The sequence below is a fragment of the Giraffa tippelskirchi genome, chromosome 11, assembly GCF_054371585.1.
Source record: "Giraffa tippelskirchi isolate mGirTip1 chromosome 11, T2T-mGirTip1v1.2.pri, whole genome shotgun sequence".
Classification (NCBI taxonomy): Eukaryota; Metazoa; Chordata; class Mammalia; order Artiodactyla; family Giraffidae; genus Giraffa; species Giraffa tippelskirchi.
This window is the reverse complement of record NC_137285.1, coordinates 138,399,194-138,425,022: the sequence shown is the minus strand read 5'-3', so window position 1 is coordinate 138,425,022 and position 25,829 is coordinate 138,399,194. Positions and strand designations below refer to the sequence as shown.

The 25,829-nt window shown below is 38.8% G+C and overlaps 1 non-coding gene across 1 annotated transcript; it reads right to left on the bottom strand.

Moving 5' to 3' along the window:
• Positions 1 to 1,101: 1,101 nt before the first annotated feature.
• TRNAC-ACA (transfer RNA cysteine (anticodon ACA)) lies at positions 1,102 to 1,173 on the bottom strand. The gene has a single exon. It is a non-coding gene; the product is annotated as a tRNA-Cys (tRNA).
• Positions 1,174 to 25,829: the final 24,656 nt, after the last annotated feature.

The window sequence follows — 25,829 nt, the reverse complement described above, 5'->3', positions numbered from 1 at the left end:
AACTTAGAACCAACTACAACTTTCATGTTTGTCAAGGTTGATAGCACATTTCCTAATCAGTCACCTTGATATATCTGCACACTCTATCTTTTAGGCAAGTGTATGTAATTCCATTCCTACTTAATCAATGTGAAATGGACCAATGAGTTGTCTCATTTCTCCAGATAAATGTTGCTCTACTTTAATTTCTTTCTAAATAAACAACTTTTACCATTGACTTTGTCTACAAACTCTTCTTTTTCTCTAGAATCTAATGACTGAGAACTGACACTTTCACCTTATTCAGTATAAATTCAAAGTAAAGCCATATTTTTCACAAGAGAATTCATACTTATTTTTTTACATTCCCAAATTACCAATAAGCACTTTTAAACATTCTGTATGTTTTTAAAAATTGTTTTCTATGAAAAATTTTTACCATAAGTGCACAATTCAGTTCTTTTCATAAATTGAATAAATGCATGCAACCAGCACCAATATTAAGAACAATTACACTAGCAGAGAGCACCCCATTTTTTGTATGAATTTACTGATAATATTCTATCCAAGGGAAACCATTTTTCTGACTTCCAAAATTATCCATTAGTTAGTCCTGGTCATGTAATTTGTTAGGATGAATTATATAGAACACACTTATTTGAGTCTGATTTCTTTCACTCAACATATTAATGAGATTCATCCATTTATCCATAACTGCTGTATAGAAGTCTATGTGTGGACATACTACAATTTATTCATCCTACTGTGCTGCAGTCCGTTGGGTCGCAAAGAATGTGACATGACTGAGCGACTGAACAACAAAACTGTTGATGGGCATCTGGTTAATTGTACTTTGTAATTGTTTAGTTTAAGAACATTACAGAGTAGAGTTTTTGATGAACATTGGAAAGCAATTATTTTTTAACTAACAAAACAAGGAATTTAAAGAATGCCATATGTTATTTAAATAAGTATATGTACTGAAGTGAAGTGAAGTGAAGTCGCTCAGTCGTGTCCGACTCTTTGCGACCCCGTGGACCGTAGCCTACCTGGCTCCTCCGCCCATGGGATTTTCCAGGCAAGAGTACTGGAGTGTGTTGCCATTTCCTTCTCCAGGGGATCTTCCCTACCTAGGGATCGAACCTGGGTCTCCTGCGTTGTAGGCAGACGCTTTACCCTCTGAGCCACCAGGGAAGCCCCAGTATATGTACTATTAATAGTTAAAAGGGTAACAGTGACTGATGCTGAATTAACTTATCCCTTTGACTAAACTCATCACAAGAACACTTGGCATCTCACTTTTCTGGATTTACATCATCTGGAACACATTTATATTCTCTTCTCACTAATGAAGAATTAAATTTAAACATGATTTACATTGCTTTCTGAACATTATTTTGCCTCAGTAAACAGACAAAAGTTCACATGCCTGGATTAGAGATAACCAGACTAAGGAGAATTAAAGAACAAAGCCAAAGACCTGGTTAATCTAAAGAAATGCTGGCAATTAGATGGATGGAAAATGTTATGCATCACAGAGGGGAAAATTAAACTTATGACTCATAAAATTATTAAACATGCATACTTATTATGTTTTAACATGAGAGCATTTCACTAGTATTGATCACTTAGCATATGCATACCTAAAATTCTTTATCTTTTAAAATGCTTATCCGGCAATTTTCCTGGAGGTCCAGTGGCTAAGACTCCATGCTCTTAACGCTGGGAGCCCAGGTTTGATCTCTGGTCAGGGAACTAGATCACATGCCAAAAAGAAGATGGAAGATCCTGCATAGTGTAACTAAGACCTGGCCCAGCCAAATAAATAAATAAAAGTAAAACAAAATGCTGATCCTGTCGACACTAATTGATCCTGTGCCATTATCCTGTCACATTATCATCTACTATCTGAGGGAGGGGCTATCTCATGATCTAGGTATGACTTCTTTTCTGGCCCTTTTACCTTATAAACTTTCCTGTTTGAGAACAGAATTGTTTCAACACTATATCTACTTCTCACTGGAGAATTATGAGTGAGTCTGTTTATTAAAGTGATTTTAATGATCAGAAATTATAATTCATAGTGATAACCAGAATCATATTTTAAAGAAGAAATACTTAAGATAAAAAAAATGTGCAAATTCAGCTTAGAGTTATATTCTGTGTAGCCTTCCAAAATTTCACAAAGTCATTCTCTACCTGTAGATGAGACGTTTTCCAAATATCCAAACTCTGTTATTCTTTGACCAGATAAGGTACTTTCATTCTTCCATTTCTTTTCAGCTACTCTTCTCCTTAGGACAATTATGATTCTTTCCTCAGTAAAATTCTATCCATTTCTCAAAACTGAGGTCAAATGATCCCCTTTGTGTGAAATATTTGCTCAGTTATTGTGTTAATTAAGACAGGTTATGTTGTGATAGCAGAGAAACCCCTAAATAACTTTTTCAAGCTCACAAACTTCAGTCAGATCAGCTGTCTCCCACCATCTTATAACTTTACCATCTGGGGCACACAGCTTTCAGGAACACCAAGATATGGAAATAAAATCATACTGCAGATATAGCCCATCTTAATAATCACTACCTGAAGTTGACACAGCCACTTCTACTAAAAGTCCTGTGGCAGAACCAGTCAGATAACAACAACCCATCCACAAAAGAGTAGATATCAAAACAGATATCAAAACTAATTGCTAAGACTCCAAAGTAAAAGAAAAGTGAAAGTCGCTCAGTTGTGTCTGTCTCTTTGCTCATGGACTGTAGCCCACCAGGCTCCTCTGCCCATGGGGTTTTCCAGGCAAGAATAGTGAAGTGGGTAGCCATTCTCTCCTCTAAAGGATTTTTCTGATCCAGGGATCATACCCAGGTCTCCTGCATTGCTGGCAGATTCTTCACTGTCTGAGCCACCAGGGTGGCTCCAAACCTCCATCAATTAATCAATCCAGAGAAAAAAAAAAAATTGAAAGTAGTCTTTGGTTCTGACACTAGCCCACAAAAGACTTCTTGTTAGCAGACATCTTACACTAAATCATTTGTTCATGATTTTTGTGTCTAACATATCCTAGCAAACAATGACATAATCTTGAAAGAGATAAAGACTTGCCTTCCAAAGGGCTCAGAACCAAGAAAAGGCAATTTTAATTCAGTGTTTTAAAGACAAGAGATTTCAATTCAACTCTCTATTTTCTGGAAATCTAGAACAATGTATTTCTAAGAAAGCTGCATTCTATCAGTCGGTGCAGCAAGACCTAGAGAGAAAGAGCAGGGAGATACAGAGACAGAAAGGCAAAGGCAGGGCAGTACTCAGACTGTCTGGTTCCCATGTTAAGACTACTGTTTATCCAGCACCTTCTTAATCAAAACACTTTGTTGAGCAGAACTTCTCAATATAACCTGCAGCATTATAATGACAATGATTTTCTCTAATGAAGATTTCCTTCACATCTCACATTTTCTTCTCAGAGATCTATTTTTGTGTCCTTATAAGAAAATTAAAAAAAAAAATCCTGCTCCTTGCTGATTGGATAAAATGTAGAAAGGATGAAGCCTTAGCCAATCTGACTTTTTCTTCTTCTACCCAGAAAGCTGGAAGTAGAATCAATTCATCTCCATCAGCCTCCTGAACAAATATCTCAAGTAAAATCGGAGCTGTGGCTCTTATTATGGTCAGACTATGCATGTATAAAATCCACTCTGTAAAGAAAAGAGAAGTAAAATAAGAACAGAGTGGGTTTTCAGAGAAGACCACCATGCCCTCTAGGATGAAAATATATGAGCTCCTCAGAGGTTTCCAGTGCTTTTGTTCAGGCCTGTGTGTGTCCCCAATATACTCCTAGGTTCAAGGTTCTGTGAGAAAGTCCTGTATCCTTTCTAACATTTCTCCTTTTACTACTAGATTGATCGAAGTTAATATTTCTCTGGCAATCAAATAATCCCTAAAAATGTGACCAATGGAAATAAACTCAACTCCTGATGAGAGAGCCCCAAGAGCCTTTTGACTCAACCAGATAAAACATCAATATGTTCTGGTGCTTTAGAGTCATCACCAGCCCGGCTGGTCTCTTGCTCCTCCCAGATGCAGGCAGCAAGCTCTTGCACCTGGAGGCACAGTACCACTGTCCACTCTCCAGCCATGAAAGCACCTGTGGCCATGAGCTGGGGTAATCACTGTGAGTCTTTCTGCAGAATGCAGAATGTCTGTCATAAGGATGCCTGCAGGTGAGAAAACACACAATTGCTTTACCCTGTTGTGTTACTTTCGGCTGTACAACAAAGTAAATCAGCCATATCTATACATATATCCCCTCCCTCGTGGACCTCTCTCCCCCCATGCCCACCCCATCCATCTAGGTTATCACAGATCACCAAGCTGAGATCCTTGCTTTATACAGAACCTTCCCACTAGCTATTTATCTTACACATGATAGTGTATATATGTCAATCCTAATCTCTCAATTCATCCCACCTTCACTTTCCCCCAACCTGTGTCCACATTATCTGAGAAAAATCATTTCAAATTAATATTAATGTGTATTTCATTGTAATAAATGCACAATCAGTTCAATTCAGTTGCTCAGTCGTGTCTGTCTCTTTGCGACCCCATGGACTACAGCACATCAGTCTTCCCTGTCCATCACCAACTCCCAGAGCTTGCTCAAACTCATGTCCATCAAGTTGGTGATGCCATCCAATCATCTCATCCTCTGTCATCCCCTTCTTCTCCTGCCTTCAATCTTTCCCAGTATCAGGGTCTTTTCCAGTGAGTCAGTTCTTTGAATTAGGTGACCAAATTATTGGAGTTTCAGCTTCAGCATCAGTCCTTCCAATGAATATTCAGGATTTATTTCCTTTAGGATGGACTAGCTTGATCTCCTTGTAGTCCAAGGGACTCTCAAGAGTCTTCTCCACAACCACAGTTCAAAAGTATCAATTTTTCAGCACTCAGCTTTCTTTATAGTCTAACTCTCACATCCACGCATAACTACTGGAAAAGCCATAGCTTTGACTAGATGGACATTTGTTGGCAAAGTAATGTCTCTGCTTTTTAATATGCTGTCTAGGTTGGTTATAACTTTTTTTCCAAGGAGCAAGCTTTTAATTTCATGGCTGCAGTAACCATCTGCAGTGCTTCTGGAGCCTGCAAAAATAAAGTCTCTCACTATTTCCATTGTTTTCTCATCTATCTGCCATGAAGTGATGGGACCAGATGCCATGATCTTAGTTTTCTGAATATTGAGTTTTAAGCCAACTTTTTTACTCTCCTCTTTCACTTTCAGCAAGAGGCTCTTCAGTTCTTCTTGGCTTTCTGCCAAATGCACAGTACTTCAGAACAAAATAAAGATTAAAAAAAGAAAGCACACCTACAAGTGAGGGTTTTCTCGTACTCTGCATAATTGCAGCAGCATCTAACTGAATGTTTCCATTGACTTCCACTGGCCACATTATCTAGGTCTTGGTATCACATTTCTTATTTCCTGTACACTTCTGAGTTCCTCCTATGAAAGCACTGGTATTAGAAAACAGAACTAATGGAAACTTTTCTCATATATTAACTCATGTAATCCTTCTAAAAAGCCTGGAGAACACAAGAATGTTAGTAATTTGCTTAGTCATACAGCTATTCAGAGTAGGATTCAAACCCTGCACTGCAAGGAGAGTTCTCTTAGCCACCCCTATCAATAACATGGGTCTGGAAAGCTACTGTGCCTCTGACTTTGAACTACACTAAACCTAGGCACTAGCTGTAGCCCAATGTTTGAATCAATGCATTTCTTGAGATCTCACTATCTGAGCTGAAGCCAAGCTCTTTACAACTCTCTTGGAAAATGAGTACTATGGCCCAGGCCCCTCCATGGTGTACGCTGAGATGCGTCAGTTTATATGGCCATCCTTTTCCACCCTTTTGCTTATATGCAGCATGATGTTCATATTCGGGCTCTTTCACTTGTTACCAGCAAGTCTTTACACAAAGTCCTTTGCTCTTCTACACCACACATTTCATCAATGAAAAGAGGAAAACAAATCAGCTAATCAGAGTTTCAGGATAGATTAAAACGACATGGTGTTAGTGTGTGTTAGTTGCTCAGTCATGTTCAACTCTTTGCGGCCCCATGGACAGTAGCCTATAGCCTACCAGGCTCCCCTGTCCATGGGATTCTCCAGGCAAGAATACTGGAGTGGGTTGCCTGTTCCTTCTCTGAGAGATCATCCCAACCCAGGGATCAAACCCAGGTCTCCCACACTGCAGACAGATTCTTTACCATCTGAGCCACCAGCGAAGCCCTGACATGATGTATATAAAACATAATTCTCAAAAACGTGTAGGCTGTGTTTTCCACCCATTCTCTGCACTCTTTCATATGAAATATAAATAAAAGCATATTCAAATATGTGTCCCATGCTGCATCTCATACATGGCTTCCTGCTTAGTTTTGTTGGTCATTATTTATCTTGATGCTTTCAAGACATTTTACAAATTAATTAGCAGACTGCTGCCTTCAAAATTCCATTTTCATTCTCATTTTTCTTCTGAAGTTTTTTCTCTCCACTTGAGAGTGAAAATAAATCATTAAATTCTCTCACAGTCTGATTCTTCCTCATCTTTGAAGCTGGCATCTGAGGTTTCTTCTGGAGATAGGGATTCTGCAAAGGGCAGTTTTATTACTCGTCTTGAGTAAGCAAGGATTAGGGAGATAATCAAAGGTCACAGTTAAAGCTGTACTGAATTACTTTCCCAGACTCCGGGAACACAAGCAAACAAGCTCTTACCAATGTGTCTGTGGAATCAGACTTTCTGCAAGAAAGACGGCCCCGCCTGCCTTTATGACTTTGTATCTCAGCCCCTTTCACCACTGAGAGAGTCTGCTCCTGTTAGTGTGGAAATTTTCTGCAGTTTTTAAAGAGACACTGCCCTTCCCTTGTCTCACTGAGAAAACCAGCCATCTTGTCCCTTAAATTCGATGAAGGAGACTGGGATGTTAACTCAGTGAACCTGGGCACCTTTGGATCAGCTGCTGAATTTCCCCTAATTAGGTCCTGATTCTCACCCATTTTCCTGTCTTATGATCACTTCTTTGGGCTAAACCACAGCACGGCAGGAACCCCTGAAGACGTTTTCTGCTTGTTTTCAAAAGCCTCTGAACTATTTACTCTCTACAGGCCCCAACTGAATAGCAAATTAATTAAACACAGCTCTGACATCCATATATATTTTGGCACTACAGTTTAAGAAATCCATGGAAAAATCAGAACAAACAGTCTAGTATTTTCTTCTCTCTCATCGTTTCCTCTTCCAGCTGGGATATCTGGGAGCCCAGCTTGGAAGACAATTATTGCAGCAGGAGAGAAGCAACCAGTGGTGAGAGAGATTCCCTGGCAGGTAGAGCTACACTAGACCAGGGAGGGGTCCCTCAGAGGGAGGCGTCGACAGCTGCAGACTGTCACATAAAAGACTTCCAGTGGGTTAAACAACTTTGAAGAGGCAAAATTCTGCTGTCCAATTTTATTTGTCTCTGAATCTGATTGTGAGGACTGCTATTCATTACAGAGCTGCCTAGCAGGTACTTACAAAGTCACTGTTCTTTATATTAATCCAGACATCGGGCCATTAGGAATTGCTTTAGTTTTGGAAGAAAATACAATACACAGGATTGCATGAAAGAAATGTTCACATGTTTTCCTTCCTTCTGCTTTTAAACCTGAGATCCTTTCATACTTTCTAAGATTGGAGGGATGGAGGAAAGGAGTCAGGCAGTATTTAAAAAAAAAAAAGAAACAGACTCACATTTTTATAAAAGAGAGGAGACTTTTATCCTGAAAAAAGGTAAAATGTGAATCATTAGGATTGGTGCCCCATGGTAGACCAAAGACTCCCAGGAAGAATAATAATAGTTATTTTTTATCTATAATTCTAGTCATTTTTAATCACAGGAGGGGTACTAATGTTTTTACAGAGTATTTTGTACATGTTACTTCACTTGGTTATTTTAGTGCTGCCAGATATTCTCTTTTATTAACTGTGAGCAGTAAGGCTCAGAGAAGTGAAACAAACTGTCACAGTTCATCCAGCTACTTAGTACTTGAACCCAGATTTGATATCAGATCTGCTGGAGCAGGGGGTGGGGGGTGGGAGGGCTTCCCTGGTGGCTCAGTGGTAAAGAACCAGCCCACAATGCAGGAGACACAGGAGATGCAGGTTGGATCCCTGGGTTGGGAAGATCCCCTGGGGGAGGAAATGTCAACCCACTCCAACGGAGGAGCCTGGCGGGCTACAGTCCATGGGGTTACAAAGAGTCAGACACGACTGAAGTGACCCAGCATGCATACACTGCTGGAGAGGAAGCTGTGCACCAGATTCTAGAAGACCACATGCCATGCCATGGACAGGGGCAGACACACAAGAGGGCGATCTGTAGAACACAGGCTCCATGCACACACACCACAATGGTTATCTGGGTCCTCACTGATGAACCCACGAGGTTAGATAAGCACCTGGCATAGCAAAATGGCAAGCCCATGCTGCCTTTTAATTTTATAATCATTTATTTTCTTAAAGCATAAAGAAAAGCAAAAATATTTTTATCAAATTCTGCTACTAATACTGGAGAAGGCAATGGCACCCCACTCCAGTACTCTTGCCTGGAAAATCCCATGGACGGAGGAGCCTGGTAGGCTATAGTCCATGGGGTCGCTAAGAGTCAGACACGACTGAGCGACTTCACTTTAACTTTTCCCTTTCATGCACTGGAGAAGGAAATGGCAACCCACTCCAGTATTCTTGCCTGGAGAATCCTAGGGACGGCAGAGCCTGGTGGGCTGCCGTCTATAGGGTCGCACAGAGTCGGACACGACTGAAACGACTTACCAGCAGCAGCTACTAATACTATAACTTTTGGTTTCATCAATTTTCTATGAAAACGGTAAGAATTTTGATAGCAAACTTCTAAGGAATGTGGTACAGATACCAATAACAAAGACAAAAATTAGCTTGTAATAAAATAGATGAATTATTATACATGACAATATTCTCAGTCCAATGTAGAGCTGGTCCCCACTGTCATATCCCCTCTACTCTGTAGAACAGGAAGTGAGAGGTGATAGAGAATGATTGGTTGGAAGCAAGTTGACAATGTAGTTAAGGTGGAGAGAACTGTATTTATGGAAAGGTATTTCCATTTTGCCTGAGGAAAGAACAACTGCTGTGTAATAACATTATTAGTAGTATATATGTTTGATCTTTCTCACTCAGTATGTCTCTTTGGCAGTGTCAAATAAGAGAACTACAGGGCTTATAAACTTGAGGACCCCAAACTGGGGAAAGGTAGACAACAATATTCTAGTCTGAGAACTTTTTTATAACTGAAGTAAAGCTGACTTCCCTTGTGACTTCCTGTGTGGCTCCGCTGGTAAAGAATCTGCCCGCAATTCGGGAGACCTGGGTTTGATCCCTGGGTTGGGAAGATCCCCTGGACAAGGGGAAGGCTACCCACTTCAGTATTCTGGCCTGGAGAATTCCATGGACTGTATAGTTCATGGGGTCGCAAAGAGTTGAACACGACTGAGCAACTTTCACTTTCATAGCTGACTTACAATACTATATTAGTTTCAGGTACACAACATAATAATTTGATGTTTTTTTTTAATTTGATGTTTTTATAATTACATGCCATACAAAGTCATCATAAAATATTGATTATATTCTCTATGCTGTACATTAAATTCTTGTAACTTATTTATTTTATACATAGTAGTTTGTGCCTCTTAAAATCCTTCACCTATTTTGCTCCTCCTACACTCCACTACCCTCCAGTAACTTCTAGTATGTTCTCTGTATCTGTAAGTTTATTTCTGTTTTACTGTATTTGTTCTTGGTTTTATTTTCTAGATTCCACACATAAGTGAAATATACAATATTTGTCGTTCATGATCTGACTTATTTTACTAAATACAATACCCTCTAGGTACATCCATGTTGTTTCAAATGGCAAATATTCATTCTTTTTAATAGCTGGGTAGTATCCATTATTTTATGTATATGCCACATTTTCTTCATCCATTCATCTGTTGATGGACACTTAGGTTGCTTGCACATATTGCCTGTTATAAACAAAGTATCTATGAACATTGGGTGCGTGTATTTTTTTGAGTTAGTGTTTTCATTTTCTTTGAATGAATATCCAGGAGTGGATTTGCTGGATCATATGGTGGTTCTAGTTTCAGTGATTTGAGGAGTCTCCATACTGTTTCCCAGAGTGCTCCTACCAATTTACATTCCCACCAACAGTGTGCATGGGTTCCTCTTTCTCTACATTATCTCCAGCACTTGTCATCTCTTGCTTTTTTGACAATAGCCATTCTGCCAATTGTGAGGCAATATCACATTATGGCTTCTATTTGCCTTTCTCTGATGATTAGTGATACTGAACATCTTTTTTTGTGCCTGTTGGCCATCTGTATGTCTTCTTTGGAAAAATGTCTATCTAGGTCCTCTGGATTTATTTGATTTTATGTTATTGAATTGTATAAATTCTTTACATAGTTTAGATATTACCTTCTTATTGACATACCATTACAATATAGCTCAGTTTATCTGAAGAAACTGTTAGAAATAATATCTTATAAGTTTAAGCTGAGGGAAGTAAAGTTGAATGGTAACAAAAAATATACATAGATAAGTTTTTCTATCAAGCAAATAATTTAATACATGCAGTGCTGGAGAAGGAAATACTATAACTTACACCTGAGATACCAATGCACACATGCATAAAATGAACACATCATTCAACTTTCTATCACTTTCTTAATGAATATTATTCAGAACTACTTTTAAATTTTAAAGTTTGATGTACAGGTTGTGGTTTGTTTTAAATATTTGCATAAAGCAGAAAACGTGTTAACAAATGTACATGTTATGTTCAACAAAATAAACTACCTGGCTTTGCGCCCCAGGTCACAAATGAGGCTGAGTCCAAACTGTCTTAAAACATCATCTTTTAAAAATTAAAATCTTTTCCAGATATCATAGAAAATCTATGATACTGTTCTGTAATACCAATATAGCGTGCATGCATGCTAAGTCGCTTCAGTCATGTTTGATTCTTTTCAACTCTATGGACTGTAGACCACCAGGCTTCTTTGTCCATGGGGTCCTCCAGGCAAGAATACTGGAGTGGGTTGTCATGCCCTCTTCCAAGGATCCTCCAAACCCAGGGATTGAACCCTTGTCTCTTATGTCTCCTGCATTGGAGATGGGTTCTTTACCACTAGTGCCACCTGGGAAGCTCAATACCAACATTACATGGTGCTAGTTTAGACCTATACCTATATTGATAAATTCAAGCAAAAAATTTAAGTGTTATATAACCGACTTTTGAGGCTTATAGCACAGAGAAAGTAATCAGCATGATTAGAGTTTTAATTTTAACTCTGTCACCTCCTAATAAGTGGTTCTTGCCAGGTTATTGAACTATTATGATCTTTATTTTTCCCTTTTTAAACTATATTGCTACTATATCATGGTATTGTTAAGAAGACTAAATGAGAAATCATAATTAAAGCAACCAGTAATATCTGCTGTATAATTGGTGTTCAGTAATATTAGCATCATTTTTCTTTTGTTAGCATATTCATTTCTATATGAAATATTAATTGCCATTATAAAATTTGACAATTTAAGGACTGTAGAATTCTCTATTAATATTCTACCTTGTGTTTTAAGAACCAACTGTTATTTCATACCTGAATCAATATTTGAAAATGAGGAGCTCCCCACTGTATCACGTCTTCAATTCATTTACATTGACATTCTTCACTAGTTATCAACAAGGATTAATTGGCTACTGAGAAATCTCATTCTTTCATGAAGTTAGGATAATATATGATAACTCTTTTCTATTAATAACCAATTCTGAAAATGAGTGTTTGGTTTATTAGCCACCATAAATAATGGGAACTATAATTCTTCTGGATTACTCGTTTTGTTGTTATTATTATAGACTCTTGAGTTTCATTTATTTAATATGCCTCTCTAATCTGCAATCGTTTTTCTTCATGACACTCTGAGAGTCAGCGTTTGGCCTTTGTGAGTTTCTTCAAGCTGAGCCCTGCCCTTTTAAGTTGATCGCTTGTTTATTGAAAGCTTTCTTGCTTTCTGGCATAACAAAATATTTGAACTCAACAATATTTTCTAAACTTCTCCACTGCGGTGACCTAGAAACAATGTCATTCCATGAACAAAGAATACTTGTCTAGTAACCAGATTTTACTTCTACTATAACTTCCCAAATTTCCTACTAAAAGAAATGAGGTATCCTTCCAGAAATGGCTGATTCTATGTCTCACATAGGAAGATTCTAAGATCAGGTAAACAGTTCTTTAACTTCACAATTATTAATGATGCACAAATAGCCAAGGGTTATCAGATTTGTGATAAAAGATAAAGGTAAAATATTTTACAAATCAACTCATAAAAAACATACACTACATAAAATAAGTTTAAAATATAAATTTTAATAAATAAATATATATATATACTTTAAACACACACATACTTAATAACACATATGCAGTACACTCAGAAGAATAAAAAAGGCAATGTATATATGAAACAAGAGTAGATTACTAAAAATACAGGTACATTTGACAACAAAAATAGTTCTTGGGGATTAAATTATGATAGGAATTTAAACCTCCATAAAATAAGGGGATTTCATATGAAGAATAAAATTAAAGAGAGAAAGAGAAAGAAATTAAATGAGCATAAAAATTTAACTAAGTTGGAGTATTATTCCCGGATATACAAATTGACAATAATAGAATTCTAGAAAGAAAGAATAAAGAAAATTGGAAAAAAAAAAATCACTAAAGTCTTTTTTAAAGTCCCAGGATATAAAAACAAACGTAACCAAATAGAAAAGGCCTACAGAGCACACAGAACAATGGATGTGATTAAACCAACACCCATGCCAGACAGCAGGAAATTATACATCATTAAAGTACTAGGGCAGAGGAGAATAAGTCATATACAGAGAATCAAGAGCAGAATGTCTTCGGACTTGCAAACAATAAAGCTGGAAGCAACACCTTCACCACCTGAAGAAAAACAAATTCCCACCTAGTGAGATTATCGGGAAAGTAAGGAGACAAGGCAGGTCTCGTGATTTGCCTCCCATGTACTTTCTTAAGATGCTCCAGGAGACCAACTCCTAACAATATGAGTAAGTAAACTAAGAAAAGTCATGTGGAGGGACTCCAGAGAAACACACACGAAAGATGCCATTAAACCAGTTTTAGCCTGAGCTGAGAATATCCTGTTTACTTGGGTCCAGAATCCTATCTGAAGGTAAAGAATCATTCGTGTATTTGGCTGGACTCCTGTCCCTTCTGCAGGGAATGCTTTTGTACATTTTCAAGGGAATGCCACCATCACACAGAGGCTGGGCTCATCTAACTTACCCTTTCTTACTCCCATTAAAACCATTGTCATTCTCCTTCTTAACACATCTAAGAGTGTGCTTAGTGCCTGTCTTTTCAAAACTAAACAATGTATCAATTATTGACATATACATTGATAGTGAATTTACAAAGAAGTACAAGGATACAATCAGCACAAAGATTAGGATAATGATACTCTGGTGGAAAGAGAGATATGAGACAAAACTGATGTGTTTAGATACTTCTGAACATGGGGCTGTACAGGGGGCTCATTGGTAAAAAAAAAAAATCCTCCTGCGATACAGGAGTCACAGGAGACGATGGTTCGATCCATGGATCAGGAAGATCCGCTAGAGGAGTAAATGGCAACTCATTCCAGTATTCTTGCTCCAGTAGTTCAGTTCAGTTGCTCAGTCATGCCCAACTCTTTGCAACCCCATGGACTGAAGCAACAACACCCGGAGTTTACCCAAACTCATGTCCATTGAGTCTGTGAGGCCATCCAACATCTCATCCTCTGTCGTCCCTTCTCCTCCCACCTTGAATCTTTCCCAGCGTCAGGGTCTTTTCGCATAAGTCAGTTCTTCGCATGAGGTGGCCAAAGTATTGGAGTTTCAGCTTCAGCATCAGTCCTTCCAATGAACACCCAGGACTGATCTCATTTAGGATGGACTGGCTGGATCTCCTTGCAGTGCAAGGGACTCTCAAGAGTCTTCTCCAACACCACAGTTCAAAAGCATCAATTCTTCTGCACTCAGCTTTCTTTATAATCCAACTCTCATATCCATACATGACTACTGGAAAAACCATAACTTTGACTAGATGGACCTTTGTTGCCAAAGTAATGTCTCTGCTTTTTAATATGCTGTCTAGGTTGGTCATAATTTTTCTTCCAAGGAGTAAGCATCTTTTAATTTCATGGCTGTAATCACCATCTAGGGTGATTTGGGAGCCCTACAAAATAAAGTCTATCACTGTTTCCATTGTTTCCCCATCTATTTGCCATGAAGTGATGGGATCAGATGCCATGATTTTAGTTTTCTGAATGTTGAGCTTTAAGCCAACTTTTTCACTCTCCTCTTTCACTTTCATCAAGGGCCTCTTTAGTTCTTCGCTTTCTGCCATGCGGGTGGTGTCATCTGCATATCTGAGGTTATTGATGTTCCTCCCAGAAACATTGATTCCAGCTTGTGCTTCATCCAGTTCAGCATTTCTCATGATGTACTCTGCATATAAGTTAAATAAGCAGGGAGACAATATACAACCTTGATGTACTCCTTTCCTGATTTGGAACCAGTCTTTTGTTCCAGTTCTAACTGTTCCTTCCTGACCTGCATGCACATTTATCCCAGCTCTTTAAGAATTTTCCACAGTTTGCTGTGATTCACACAGTCAAAGGCTTTGACATAGTTAATAAAGCAGAAGTAGATGTTTTTCTGGAACTCTCTTGCTTTTTCCATGATCCAGCGGACGTTGGCAATTTGATCTCTGGTTCCTCTGCCTTTTCTAAATCCAGCTGGAACATCTGGAATTTCATGGTTCACATACTGTTGAAGCCTGGCTTGGCGAATTTTGAGCATTACTTTACTAGTGGCTCAGAGGGTAAAGCATCTGCCTGCAATGCGGGAGACCCGGGTTCGATCTCTGGGTCAGGAAGATCCCCTGGAGAAGGAAATGGCAACCCACTCCAGTATTCTTGCCTAGAGAATGCCATGGACGGAGGAGCCTGGTAGGCTATAGTCCGCGGGGTTGCAAAGAGTTGGACACGACTGAGCGACTTCACCTTCTTTCTTTTACTAGCGTATGAGATGAGTGCAACTGTGCAGTAGTTTGAGCATTCTTTGGCATTGCCTTTCTTTGGGATTGGAATGAAAACTGACCTTTTCCAGTCCTGTAGCCACTGCTGAGTTTTCCAATTTTGCTGGCATATTGAGTGCAGCACTTTCACAGCATCATCTTTTAGGATTTGAAATAGCTCAACTGGAATTCCATCACCTCCACTAGCTTTGTTCATAGTGATGCTTCCTAAGGCCCACTTGAATTTGCATTCTAAGATGTCTAGCTCCAGGTACGTGATCACACCATCGTGGTTATCTGGGTCATGAAGATCTGTTTTGTATAGCTCTTCTGTGTATTCTTGTCACCTCTTCTTAATATCTTCTGCTTCTGTTAAGTCCACACCATTTCTGTCCTTTATTGTGGTCATCTATGTGTGAAATATTCCCTTGGTTATCTCTAATTCTCTTGAAGAGATGTCTAGTCTTTCCCATTCTATTGTTTTCCTCTATGTTTTTGCACTGATCGCTGAGGAAGGCTTTATCTCTCCTTGCTACTCTTTGGAACTCTGCATGCAAATGGGTATATCTTTCCTTTTTCCCTTTGCCTTTCGCTTCTCTTTTTTTTCACAGCTATTTGTAAGTCCTCCTCAGACAACCATTTTGCCTTTTTGCATTTCTTTTTCTTGGGGTTGGTCTTGACTCCTGCCTCCTGTAAAATGTCTCGACCCTCCAGGCACTCTATCAGATCTAATCCCTTGAATCTATTTTGCAGTTTCACTGTATAATCGTAAAGGATGTGATTTAGGTCATCCTGAATGGTCTAGTTGTTTTCCCTACTTTCTTCAATTTAAGAAATTCTCAAATTCTTGCTTAGAGAATCCTATGTTTCTTATATTTCAGGACAATTTAATTTTTAATAATTGGCAAATACTACTTTGATTAAAATAAAATTTACAATAAATGCTCAAATACCACCAAAGGGACTTCCCTGGCAGTCCAATGGTTAAGACTCCAAGCTTCCAAGGCAGGGGGGGCATGGGTTTGATCCCTGGTCAGAGAACTAGGATCCCATATGTCACACAGCATGGCCAAAAATTTTTATTTTTTATTTTTTTAATTTTTGAAAAATACCACTGAATTGAAAACTCTTAATTTCTCTAAATTATGAAACCAAGAACACAAAAATCAAACTAATGGACTTTTTAATGATGACTCCTTATTGAACATAATTAAATGGGGAGGTTTTCCTGAATCCCATGGACTCTTACTGAATATCCATTATTCCATAGTACAAATGGATTCTTATCATTAAGCTGCTTCTTAATCGCACAGAATACATACATATTGTTAAAATAAACAAAATTTATAACCTGAAGATCAGATATTTCTTCTGCTACAGAAACTCTTTAACCAAACAGTCTGTTAAAGCATCAGAAATGCATTAAAGCACTTTAGTTCCTGGGAAAAACAAATGACTTCCCATCTCTTCCCTACTTGCAAGTGCTAACTGTGCTTTATTACTCCGTAGGGTCTATTTCACAGGAAAAGACTAACAGTTTTGAAGAAGTTGTTCCCTCTGTATTTAGAATTTATTCATGAATAGGCAATGCATGGTACTTAGGGAAATTCCTGTCAATTACACTTATTGCTATATTTCCATCATATGTGTAAACTGATGAACTTAGAACTAAATAAAACGTAATTTGTATTTACCATTTTAGGGCACTAAACCAATGTGCTTCCCCTGGTGAAGGAAGAGACTGCATAGATACTCAGCTGCATTCCCAACAGCTATTTAGAGCACACATTATGGTAGTTAATGTGGGTAATCCCCCAAACAAATGAGGTATACCCCTGTGCTCCTAGAGCTGGCAATTGTTTTCAGGAGACAGAGGCACAAATAACCACATCCCAAGAGAGAGTTGACAGGTGCTCTCCTGAAAACATAAACAAGTGCTGGAGCAACAGTGGAAAGAAAAAAAAAGTAAACATTTACTCTAAGGAGTGGAAGATTATGAAATTTTACTGAACGTTTCCAGGAAAGCTGTCCTAGAGATGGCATCTGGAATGAGACTTACATGATAAGTAAACCTGTCCTGTCAGCTGAACGCTGAAATACATTTCAAATCTTTACAACTTTGTTTGCCTTTGCCACACAGACATAGATGATGTGTTTGAGGGAATTTTTCATAATATTGCATACACCAAGAGCTTACTTCACTGGTGCTGTATCAGGCAAAGGGTTTGATTTCCCGCTACTATTCCATCTCTGGATCTGCACATTATTACACAACCACCTCTCTTTTACTCTGCTTTCCTATTTTCAGTATGTGTCTGTCATTTTATGTGGTTCCCACCACTTGTATAGCCTGAATATTGTGTTATTTTTGTTCGACTCCATTTCATGAAATAAACACAATTTGCCTGTTTTGTATACAAACAATGATTCAATAAATACATAATTGAAGTCCTTTATAGACAATAGTAAATTTTTCCAAAGTCCTATTTGAATGTTATTTCTGATGCTGAATATCTTCTTATCTAGTTAATGTTGGCCTTTTCTCATTTCTGTTTTAGAAATGTCAATAAATGGCAAGTGATACCCCTTATAGTAATGAATGTATTATGCTCTTGACAGTACCTACTTTTTGAGGGCGATGAGGAGGCAAATAAGTAGCACTGTATTAACAGTGGCTCAGATGGTAAAGCGTCTGTCTACAATGCGGGAGACCCGGGTTTGATCCCTGGGTCGGGAAGATCCCCTGGAGAAGGAAATGGCAACCCACTCCAGTATTCTTGCCTGGAGAATCCCATGGACAGAGGAGCATGATGGGATCACAAAGAGTCAGATACAATTTAGTGACTTTCATTTTGTGGGGGGTGGTTTTTTGTTGCTGTTGTCTTATTTTTTTGTACCTAGAAAATGTGTGTCTAGTTCAGAGCAAGTAAATGCCAGAACATTTAACTGAGAAGAAAGGTCCTCTTGAGATCTCTGTTCCCATAAGGGTGACCTGCAATATTTGAGATGGCTGCTGCTCCATAATCCAGACAACAATCCACAGACAAATGACTTAACAAGAAATAAACCTTTGTTGTGGGAATTTGGGACTGTTTTTTCCCCACAGACTAGGTCATTCTGATCAATACAAACACTGCCAGGAAGAGGCAGTGTTTTTAAACCCTGAGGGCTGTGTCATTAAGTCAGGTGCTCCTGGAGGAAGAGAAAGCAGAGACATTTCACTCATTTCAACCTCGGGGGCCCTAGGGTATGCCCCCAATTTCACTTCCTTGATATCACTCTTGCTTTGACATGATCTAGACTTTGAAGTTCAGCCCACAGGCAGGTTTATGTTGGTTCACACAGTATGGATTATAACAGTGGCTTTATTGTTTGTTTTCTTAAGTTATTGCTAAACGAAGAAAATCAAGTTTCAAGATATGTTTTTGTGTTGTAAGTGGCTGTGTGTGTCTCTGTATGTTGTATGCATATGTATGTCATTTCTGTCTTCTCTTTTAAAACTCAGGAAATCTACATCTGGGCCATTATCTGTCCACTGCAAAAATCTAGAGTCAAGATGCCTCTGCTAGTATATCATTTCCCAACAGTGATGCTGAGCACAGCCTGCCATGCAGCATCACACCTGAGCTGCTGATTTTCCTGTAGAATCAAGAGGACAGCGAAATATTTTTTACGCACATTTCTCTACATGAAGTGGGAATAAAAAGGAGAGACCACGAAGGCCACAGGCTTCAAGAAAAATGAGAGGGACTGTATTTCTTTGAGGAAGTGTTTGTACCTGAATTACTTCATTCATTTTTTTGTCACAGGTCTAGGCCCAGTGCACGTTAAAGATATCAGCTTTGTTCTATTTGATTCCTAACATCTATTTGAAGATATTACAGGGATGTCTTCATCTACTCAGTTTATTGAAAATTTAAAATTTTTATTTCAAATCAAAACAATATATATCATACATCTGTAACTGAGAAATAGAAAAATAAATTGCATTCTTGTGTTCATCTCCAAACACGTAAACAGCATTGAGTAGTAGTTAGGAGTAAGGACAATTAAACCAAACAGCCTTGTGAGCAGCACTTTGCAGGAAACAGCTCCCTGCAGGAGGCCCTTTGTCTTGTCACTTCAGCAAAGTTGTGTTTTAACTAACCTCCAGCCCAAGTAAGTACACCTTTCAAATCATTTGATCACACAAAGCCTTGCCTAACCTGTTGATACCTTCCTTAGATTAAAGAAGCAGAAACGAAGAATAAGTAATTAAGAGATAACTAGATTTTTCCCTCAGCTTTCACTTCAATAATCTCCCAAGCTGACAATGTGAACAAGAGAGCATCTAAAAAAGGACACAAGGTGCCAACAAGTCTGCACGTAATGGGAAATGGCCAAGAGTCTGACCCTCTACCTCAATGATTCACTGAGATCACTTCACTTTCTTCCCTTCAAAATCTGTCATAGCCCAGCAGACTCTGCAGAGGTGCTTTTGGGATATGAGTCCACCTTCACCCCTGGTTGCCAGCCTCTTGAATAAAGCAAACCTTCTATTCCTGCCAGCACTTGTCTCTCAAATACAGCAAGTCCCTACATTCTGTGCTTAGTCATTCAGTCGTGTCTGACTCTTTGCGACCCCACGGACTGTAGCCTGCCAGGCTCCTCTGTCATGGGGATTCTCCATGTAAGAATACTGGAGTGGGTTGTCATGTCCTCCTCCAGGGGATCTTCCCAACCCAGGGATTGAGCCCAGGTCTCCTGTATTGCAGGTGGATTCTTTACCATCTGAGCCACCAGGGAAGCCCGAGTGCCCACATATCAGCCTTCAAATTCTGAACTTTCAAAGATGTGAATGTGCACTCCAGCAACACCAGGTGTGAGTGTAATCGCAGCTTGCCCTCCATCTCCTATTGCTGATAATTCTTCAGCTCTACCATTTCCCAGCTCATCTCCCTCCTCTAGTCAGTAACTCTTCTTGCGTCTTCACTGGATGCCAGCCCCTGTGTACCAGCTGTTGTACTGTACTACTGTACATTTCAAGGTACTGTAAGATTTAAAATGTTTTATCTTTTGTCTTTTTTTTTTAATATATGTTATTTGTGTAAAAACTATTATAAGCCTATTACAGTACAGTACTATATACTCAATTGTGTTAGCTGGGTACCAAGGCTAACTGTGTTGAATTTAAGGAGCAAACTGGACTTAACAAATGAGCTCTTAAAATGGAACTCATTTGTATGTAGGGGACTTACTGTACTGGCTTGCGAGCAGCAAGCAACTGAACCTGAGCTTAAATCCTGCCTCTGATACTTACTAACTTTTTGATTTGGGTACTTTTCTTAGTCTTTCTGTGCCTTGAAACCCTAAATACAAATGGATATACTTGAGAGGACCTACTTCAGAAAACGTTATGAGAACTAGATGAGTAAACATCAGTAAAGCACTATAAACAATGCTTGGCATTAAATAGTAAGCATTACATACAGTTATCATATACAAATCCTGTCTGTAAGGTTTAGAAAGACTCATTCAGTTGCTTAAGTTCCTCTGGCAACTTCTGATTTACCAGATACACTCATCACTATTACTCAGTTCACCATCTTTAGCAGCTGTTATTTAGTCACTAAGTCCTGTCTGACTCTTTGCAACCCCATGGGCTGTACCCCTTCAGGTTCCTCTGTCCATGGGATTTCCCGGGCAAGAATACTGGAGTGGTTGCCATCTCCTACTCCAAGGGATCTTCCTGACCCAGGGATCAAACCTACATTTCCTGCATGGCAGGTGGGTTCTTTACTATTGAGCCACCTGGGAAACCCATGTTTAACTGTAGTTGCTTATGAATCTGTATCCCGAGAATGAAACGGCTCCTCTGGCCTTTAAATTTTGTCCTCTGTCCCTTGAGCAATGCCAGAAGCCAAATATGGGATTAATAAGTATCTATCCACTAAAAAACCTAAAAAAGGTAGGCCAGTCACACTATTACATTGCCAATAAGGGGGCCCACCGATAGATGACCTTTAGTTACCTAATATATTACCATAAGGACTGAAGAAATAGATGAAATGGTTATGTCCTCAAATGTTGAATACAGGCAAAAATTAACACTTAGTATTCCAGCAATACATTCTATTGAAATTGTTTACTGATCAAATTACTATAATTTCAACTGAATTACCATGAAAGCCACAGTGATTTGAGGAGTCAGAATGTCTCATTTATAGTATTAGTTTCATCAGGAATTTGCCATGTCCTTAAAACACATACACACACACCACAAGAAGATTTAATTTTTGCTTTTTAGCTTTACCAACGTAGAAAATGGTGAAAATAATAGCAAAAATTATCCCAGGTAAATACTTAACTGCTGTCTGTAAAGTATTTGTAAATACAAAGCACCATATAAATTCTTAATAATAGTAATTAGTAAAGTCGAGAGGTTTTAAAAGGAAAATCTATTCAGTTCAGTTTATTTCTGACATTTTAAATACATAACACTTATTTATCTACAGTTTCTATTTGCTAACCAAATGACAATGTACAAAATGCAAGCACTCAGGCAATTTAAGACTTCATCACTCATTTGTACATTGAAAGAGGCTTTTAAAACCATTACCTACTATCATGTAAATATCAAGGCATACAGTTCTTAGCCCATAAAATATTTCCTGAACATTTTACGGGCTTCACTTACACTGGATCCATTAGACACTCAGTTTGCTGTTAGGACAAACCACAGGGTAGTTTACTTAGCAGAGAATTCCCATTCTACCAGTTTGGCAAATCACCAGAAAAGTCACACATCACAAAAGCTATAAGAAAAGTTTACACAAAATAGTTGGATAAGTCATTGGAGAAGTTCTGCATAGGAGTCCTGAGAGCTCGGTAGGCAGAGTTATAACGCAAAAGGGGAGACAGCATGGATGGTTTACCTAAAACCCTTTCTATCATGGAGGAGATAATTCAATAATCTTGGACCAGATTAAGAATATAAAAGATTCCAATAAATCTGACATTTACTATTTTTAACTATCTCTCTTAACATTTTGACATCTGCCAACATCGTAACTGCTGGGTTCAAGAACAGGCTTTTAGACTCAAGCCCTAGTACTGCCATCTCCTTGAGGCATGGCCTTGGACAGCACACATGTCATCTCTGTGCCTCAAGTCCCTCATCTACAAGTGAGAAGAGTGTTAACACCTGTGGTACAGTGGTATTGTCAACACCAGATGAAATAAAACTTGCTAACTGCTTAAAAGCATTCCTGCAAATGTAACTCCTCGAGGCGTGTGCCTATGTTCATGGGCTTAGTCACTCACTTAAGCTCCACTCTTGTGACCCCATGCACCCTAGCCCACCAGGCTCTTCTGTCCCTGGGGTTTTCCAGGCAAGAATTCAGGAATGGGTTGCCGTTTCCTTCTCCAGGGGATCTTCTCAACTTGGGGATCGAACCCAAGTCTCCTGCATTGGAAGGCAGATTGTTTACCATTGTATCACTTGGAAAGCCCCGCGTTCCTATACATTCATCTGATAAGTACAGTGAACTGAAGGGAACTGAAGGCAGAGTTACTTAGTAAACTTGGAGAGACAGGGTCTGTTTGACACTCACAGTGCAGCAAAAGAACCTGACTATATCATTCAAACTAGCTTACTTTTGTTGGCCTTTGTATTGCCACAAATTCCTCTTCCTCTTCCCCCGCCCAAAAAAAAAAAAATTAGTACACTTCATAAAAAGTAACAAATTAGGTATCTGGTGTAGGGAAAATGAAAAGAAGTGTATGGTTATTGGATAAAGTACACATTTTTTCACCTGTTCCATTGGTTTCAAGATTGAAATTTCCAGAAATATATTTTTTAGGTCAACTTTGTCAGGTCCCCAAGAATCATGGTTTAGATTTTCAATATAAAGAGGGATTAAAAGTATGGAATTTGGCATGAGAAGACCTAGCTTTAAATTCAGTTTTCTCCACTTTCTAGTATGTGGCTTTAAGCAAATTTCTTCAATGCTACTAGCCTGTTTATTCACATAAAATGTAACTCATAATCCTTACATGACTGACATAGTGTGAGAAATAAATGAAAATTTTGAAAACCAAATTAAGTCAAACAATGTATGCAAAGCACTGTATGCTCTTATGACAGCTTATCATTTGAAACTTATCATTACAATATTTATCTTGAATATTTCAATCCTCCCACATACTTGAAAATTTTGAGAAATAACAATTTTTCCAAATGAGCCAACACTGAAGAGTATTAGTTTTCCTGATAATGATTTTCTAGAGCAGTGCAACCAAAGTGTGGACTCTGGACCAGCAGTATCAGCATGCCCTTGACCCTTGTTAGAAATGCAAATCCTTGAACCCCACTCCCCACTTACTGAATCACAATATCTGGGGAACTTATTTTGACAAGCTCTCCAGGTGAATCCCAGGTGATGTTAATTTTGAGAATCGCAAATCTAGAGTAGCAGAATTATAGGACTGCCTCATATCATTGTGTAATCTAAAGCAGGAATTTGGTACACTCTTCCCTGGCGGCTCAGACAGTAAAAGCGTCTGCCTACAATGCGGGAGACCTGGGTTCGATTCCTGGGTCGGGAAGATCCCCTGGAGAAGAAAATGGCAACCCACTCCAGGACTCTTATCTGGAAAATTCTATGGAGCGAGGAGCCTGGTAGACTACAGTCCATGGGGTTGCAAAGAGTCAGACCCGACTGAGCCACCTCACTTTCGCTTTCTTTCACCGGCGTCAGGAGGATGGGAGTGCACCGTGATGTTCTTCATTCCTGTCAGTGAAATCTGGGTCGCTTCCTGAGGCAAGAGAATGGGAGTTATCAGAAAATAGTTTGCTCATCCCGATAGTTCACAGTTCCTTCCTCAAAGGCCACATGGCGAATCTACTAGGCCTCATGGACCATATCGTCTTTGCCACAAGTATTCATTTCTGCTATTGAAATGTAAGACCAGCCATAGGTGATGTGTTAACAAATGAGTATGGCTGTGTTCCAATAAAGCTTCATTTACTACAGGTAGCAGGTTATAGGTTGCTGATTCCTATACCCTGTTAGGCTTGTGTGCTGCACAGTCTACATAATAAATGGACTGAATGATTATATCCCTTTCAAAATTCGTATGTTGAAGCTCTGACCCCCAATGTAATGTTATTTGGAGGTGGGCTTTGGAAAATAATTAGGTTTAGATGCAGTCCTAAGGGTGGGACACTCATGGTGAGATTAGAGTCCATAGAAGATGAACATACACCCAGGAAAAGCCATCAAAGGACACAGGTTGAAAGCTGGTGTCCATAAGCCAAGAAGAGAGTCCTCACCAAGAACTGACCTGGCCAGCACCATGACTGTGGACTTGCCAGCCTCCAGAACTGTGAGCAATTAATAACTGTTGTTTAAACCATTGAGACTGTGGCATTTGGTTACAGCAGCCCAAGCTAAAAAGAAACTGAAGAATGCAGATGTTAATAGATGAATTCAGGGAAGCATTTTTATTTTACTGAGGCATTCTTCCTTTGGTCTGTGACATGATCTCTTGGTTTGTGACATGATCTGTTGGCAATTCATTAAAGGGCTGTCCATTCTTCCTTATGATTAAGCTGTGCATGGTTAACTGTGAGAGTACTCAAAATCAAGGACAGTTGGGTGACTGTAATATGGGCTATGCAAAGAAACAGCCTTAATAGAGACTTTATGAAATGCAATCAATGCTTTCTATTACCTGAAAAATTGTAACTTCTTGCATTATTTCTCTCCTTTTCTCGAGAAGAGTACAAAGCAGCATAAGGAGTTCCAATTATAATAAATATCCTGATCTTCTCACTACTTTTCACTCTGAAAAGGTAGCTGACAAGGAGAGGGTGAGAGGGCTTTTATGCTCCAACACTAACTCAGTGGCAAGTGATAGAGCTGACATTTTAGAGGAGAAAAATGCCAGTATTAATTTATTAAACTAAAATTCTCAGGGACATTTTAAAATATAGTCCCATTTCCCAGGATTTAATTCAGCTCCTAGAAACAAGTAACTCACTAGAAAATGATGCTCCTCTGTTCACCACCTATGTGGGCTTCAACCTGGGCAGTGTGTGTGAGCCATCCTGTATCCCAGCTCTACTTGTGGCCTTGAACAGTGTAGGTGTTTCAAAGTATCTGTCAAATAAAATTAACTTCCCAACTCAGAATACCATAAGCCAAACTAGAGTTCCATAAGGGTAAATACAGAGACCCATTTGAAAGATATTTTTCTGAAAAAGTTTGGCTATTATTTTACTACTCAAGCAGCCATAAGATACAGCAAATTAATTCTGACCTTTGATTTAGAAGCGAATTAATTCACTGTTGCAATATTTCATTTATTCATGTGTCCTTTCAGCAAATATTTGGAAACAAAGATTACTAAAAACAAATCCTGTTTTCAAAGACTGCATGATATACTGAGAGAGTCAACATACAAATACTTACAATAAAGCATAATAAATATGTTCTGAGATCCAAGGAAGATTTTGCTATCTCTTACTAGAAACTATAAAAACGTTTCAGAAAAGAGATTCATTGAATGATATATAGTTAGTGCCTGACATGTGTCAGGCATTATTTTAAGCAATGGGGATACCTTGGTGAACAAAAA